At 39.7% G+C, this 5547-nt stretch overlaps 1 protein-coding gene across 8 annotated transcripts in view; it reads left to right on the plus strand.

Annotated features, from left to right (window-relative positions):
* Window positions 1–5547, plus strand: part of LOC145434058 (uncharacterized) — a 148710-nt gene that overhangs the window by 86983 nt on the left and 56180 nt on the right. The gene's annotated exons all lie outside the window — the stretch shown is intronic.

The following is a 5547-nucleotide window of genomic DNA, read 5'->3' on the forward strand; positions in this document are numbered from 1 at the left end:
ATTGCAAGATACATTGATTTTTATCGACATCGATTGCTTGATGACTTGAAATTGACTCGAGAATTCTGCTTCGAGTCACGAGTCAATCCACTTTTTTGTTACGCCGAGTCAAGTCAAGTCAAGTCATTTTAACAAAGTGACTCGAGTCAAGTCAAGTCATACGAAAAAGGTGACTCGAGTCTGACTCGAGTCAAGTCATGACTCGAGTCATCCCAACACTGCCGGCTATACGCCCCAAATGAAATAACCAGTCAATATCCACACTGTATCTGGCTATATTCTGCGCTCTACACCCAGTTTCTGCGGGCGTTTCTGGAAAAGTACAAATACGTCTCCAATTCAGATTCAGCATTATCAGCAAAAGTAGAAATCCGGTTCCGTTATGGTTTTAACGAAAAACCATTTATGAGAAAGCAGCGGTGCCTTTTGAGATGGGCGAGGTGTGCCCCGCCCTCCCCCTGGTCGACGGGCGCCCCTCTTTGGTCAATCATCAAATCTCTGCATTTGTTAGAAAAGTCCCATAGCCCGATAATCATCTATTATCTGCATGCAGTAGAGGCACTTAGTTTTGATGTAGTCTATCCTTGCAACCATGGAATAATAGATACGGCCAGGGCCTACTATATATAGTAGGCCCTGATACGGCCTAATCCAGCTCCAGGCTCAAACCTTGACGTTGCGTGGTGGCTAATTACTAATATTAGCCGATATCATTCCAGATTAGTGTGGGTCTATTTAGCCTGCAGAAGTTGTATCGCTATTCTATTATTTCACGCTACATGCCATACATCTTCAACATGAAGGCATGAGCTATATAGTTAACTGGTTCAATTCTTTTATAATTTGACAATGTGTGATAAAAGCAGGCTCAAGAGCTAGATCAATTCAACATTCCGGCCTACTTCAAAGCCGTGTCATACTGTCATATGCTAGGGTTACCATACGACCTCTTTCAAGAGGATTTGCCCTCTTTTTTTACTTTTTTGAAAGTGTCCTCGGTGGACGCCCTTTTGTCCTATTTTTGGGAATTTATATAGGATATTTATAGAAGAATTCGATTGAAATGCCGTAAACCAGCACCGAAGTGACGCTCCGGCGGTTATTTCGGGAGCTGAGTAGAAAGTTGACTTTTTTAGTCATCCACCCGACAATGTGCAGGATAAAACTGTAATTTGGGCGTTGAGCGAGAAAGTTGAGCTTTTTTTATTTAGTGAACCGACCACAAGGTGGGAAAATTTACCAGTTTTGGAGAATTCTCCTCCGGTTCTGCAATTTTGAAAATTATGAAAAAGTGTCCTCCTTTCAGATTTCCAAAATATTGTAGCCCTACGATATGCACATCACGTAATCCCGTTCCATATGGCTCACTAATATTAAGTTGGTTAGCTGCGATGACATAGTCTACTTATAGGGCCCACCCGGAAGTCTCGCCCAGCCCCCCAATCGTATCGTCCCCACTGTGTGAGAGCTAACAATGCTACCAGATGGCTAAATGCATAAGGCACAATGTTTCGGTGAGCCCGTGCGTTTGTGTTGCGGTCGTGGCCAAAAATGGTATCGACACTGACGCTATGGTTCCAAAGTATCAGCGAATATTAAGCTGACACGGCCTTACGTCTTATATGCGTTCATTGTCGATTGTTTGGTTTGAATTGACAATGTTGTATAAAAATGAGCATCTACGGAGATTGGTGGTAACGATGTCCGATTGAATGCGGCTAGTAAGACCACGAATTTCTTCATCACATATTTGTATATACATTCTTTTTGCGAAAGAATTCTCAATTTAAAGGGTGCTACAAACAGATTTCTTTATTGCATAACCCTTCCCCATTTTCCGGGCCACTAATTCCTCCCGGGAATCTCAGTTTGGGAATTACAGGCATAACCTGTGTTGATGCATCGACATAATTTCTGTTTATGGTACTTGTTGAATACCACCAATATAAACATATTATACCAAGGCAACTCGGTAGTATACTAGGCTTACTACGCTTTAATACACATGGCTTTCGCTCTAGCCACCGGCGAAACGTAAATATTTCCACGCAAGTTTATCGCGCCCTTTTATTTCAACGAAGCAAGGAGTCTCTGCCAACTAAAACGTATATTACTTCGTAGGATATAGGTTCGAATTAACTGTAGGAAAATTTTCCGTATCTTGTCAGCATGGTAACATATTTTATAACAACGCACTGGTAGGTTAGGAGAATACTTCGTGGTATACTATCATTTTACTGTCAAGGAGAAAATCATAACAGCCAGGTTTGGCAAATCTCTAGCATGAAAAATGGCGCCATGTTTAGACGTTACTATCAAACGGGATTCATAACACTGGTCGACATTTTCTGACTTTTTTTAGAACGAATAATTGAGTTTACTTAATTTGACGATGCTGATTACGAATTTGCCGTCAGAAGTCACTCATCACCTCACAATTTTTTGCAAAGATCGAATAAAGATTTCACTCAAAAACGGCTTTGTTAAGGGCACTTATGCCCGTTTATTTCCGTATATTTTACAAAACACATCCTACAATGCTGTTGACTTACTTTATCTGGTTTGAGGTTTTATTATCTTAAAGTGAACCCTCCAAATAATCAGGATCGTTAGTATTTTCAAAAAAATTAGATGCAACTTCCATGATTCATGTGTTTTTTTTCCAAATGCGCCTTCCTAATAAGAAATAAAGGTTTTTGTGAGTGTTCTGATTTGAGGTCTCACAAATACACACTCTATTGTATTAACACAAGTTAGGAAACATTTCGTGAATGTATTTTGAACAACGTGCACTCTCTTTTGTCAGGGCCTTTAAAAAGTTTTTCATGAGATCCGGTTTAATATATAATGCTGGTCGAATTGCAACATTAGATCTGTCGATAAAAGCAAACTCTCCCACATTTTAAAGCCTGGCGTAAGATACTCCCTCATCGGCCATATACGCTTTATTCAATGATTTCTTCTGTCACAGGCACACATAAAACAAGGATACCTCGTAGTTCTGGACAATTGAACCAGTAGCATAATTATGAGTTCAAAATCAACGGAAACTTAACATGTTAAAGTAGTTTGAGTACTATATACCACATTGGAAAGAAAAAGTTTCATATTCTCGTAAGACCCCTTGATGCCAGTTGTACCAGCTAGAACAGCGTTTCACAACCTTTTTGGACATGCGCCCCCCTTGGCGATGGTCAAAAAATCCCCCCCGCACTTATCGTGATTTCGAAAAGAGCACGTCATCTAATACAGAGGTAGGCAACCTTTTTGCTTATCATGGCGTATTTCGATTACTTATCAAGCAGATAGGAATCAATACACAAAATTGATGATTGCAAAAGCGCGCATCCAATCACTATTTGCCCTTTTCCTCTTATATGCAACACTGGGGCAGGGGGTTTGGGCAACGCATTGACTTGCTCTCTTCGCGACACTATGCGGACTATAATGGCGTTCTGGGCTGTTTCGATGCATTTCCCTATCTATGTTCGCAAATCGTTACTGGTGTAACCGACCAAGCGTTGGAAGGAATTTCAATTCGTAGGCACATAGGATAACACACTGTCCAGTGTCGCGCTAAGATTATAAAACCGTCAACAAAGAACGTGCATCATTTACTAATCCAATTCAGAAAGGAGACGGCTATTCTCGGCGTGAGGCATGCGCGCCTCCAAATCGATGAGTTTAAAAAGTCACGTTTCCTTATCCTCTGGCGTCGCTTAGATATTCGTCTCATTAGTAGGGCAGTTTTTTTTTTACCTAAAAAAACTAAATTTTGACCAAATTTTGACCTAGCGTATGCAAATTAGATGTTTTCCCACATAATGTTAAAATTGCACCACTTATCTTCATTTCTGGTTTGAACTGACTGTCCTAACGAAGTAGTTTGGCCTGAAAAAACGTTTTTGGCTTAGAAACAGGCAACTTTTTACATGAATTTTTTTTTAACGAAATCTGGCCCTATGAAGAATTCCAGTGGTTACAATATGTATTATGGTAGAAATAATTAAAATATTTTGTAGTACAACGAGAGATGCTTTCCTGGATTCTTGGGTAGAAAGTGCACGTCCTTAATAAGAAGCTTGTCAAGGACGTTCAACAGCAGCAGTTGTTGGCCGACAACACTCAAGTTGTGCGTACACTGCTGGTCCTGGTGACACACCGGGTTGCTTCATTCTGACAATGTTGTCTACATCACAATTTTTCATCATGCGCTTCTTAATATAAGAATGATGCAATGCACAAGAAGTCTTTCTTCAGTTAGGATATTGCGGTACGTTGACCATAACACCATGTCTACCTATTATTTTTTTTTACCGTTTATGATTCACAATGAGCAGACGATCAGCCGTTTACAACGGTAGTCCTATAAAATAGGCTAAAAGTGGTAAAATATCAAATTATAAGTTCACCGACATTGCTAAATCTACGGTACAAACAAAATGCAGACGTCAAAAATTTATTGATTTAATGAAAAATTTTGACAAATTTTGACCTAACGCTACAATTTTGACAAAATTTTGACAAATTTTGACATGTCAAAAAAACCCGCCCTACTCATTACTATAATTACGTAAATTTCTCAGCTCACATAAGAATCAATCCCGTTTTGTGACATACATGGTGATCATGGCGATTTTTCGAACCACGCAATTGGCCATCGGATTTCAGCTGATAAAAAAATGCGGGTATGACGAATGTCCATTTATAGTAATTACTAGGGCGAGTTTTTGCAACTTTTGTAACTTTTTTTTACAGCTAAATACTCGGAAATTGTGTAGAATGCTATTTTAAGCTGTTGAAGGAATCTTATAGTGCAAATTGTTGCAACTTTTGTCCATTTTATTTCATTCAACTTTTTCGATTTTTCATGAAACATTTTGCAAGTTTTTTTGATTTTTCATGCAACCAACGTTTTACTGGAAATATCTAGCAGTATATGTAAATAGATCGCTTGATTGTAGGACTAAAATACCGTAAATCAGCACTGAAGTAACGCACTAACGGGTATTTCGGGAGCTGAACCGGAAAGTTGACCTTTATTTTTTTAGTCAAGCAACGGAGAATGTGGATGGAAAACGGTTTTTCAGGAGTGGAACTGGAGAGTTGACCTTTATGTTTAGTCAACCGACCAAAATGTGATCTTGTAGTGCAACTTTTGTGAAAAATAAATGCAACTTTCCACGGATTTCACTGCAACAAAATCTTGCCCTAGTAATTACAGAGCAGCGCGGCATATCCAGACTACCCAGGTTTGGCGCCTATGTTTGAACTTGAATAATTAGAAAAGGTGGTGCCAAAGATGCAGCAATTCTTCATTTCGTGAACGATTACCGTAAAATTATATGAATTCACCGTTACTAGAAGCATAGCATCTTATGAAATACATCGGGCCCGTAGCTACTTCCAAACAACCGGCTCCAGCTCCGGATTCACTTAAATTTTATTTAGATCTCCGGCTTCGCTGAAAATGCGCGGATCTGGGGCTTGCTCCGGCTCCGGCTCGATATCCCGGCCAGAACCAGGTTTGCATACTAACAACTCAAA

This window comes from Botryllus schlosseri, chromosome 1 (genome assembly GCF_051294905.1).
Source record: "Botryllus schlosseri isolate E-star chromosome 1, Bs_hap1, whole genome shotgun sequence".
NCBI classification, from domain to species: Eukaryota; Metazoa; Chordata; class Ascidiacea; order Stolidobranchia; family Styelidae; genus Botryllus; species Botryllus schlosseri.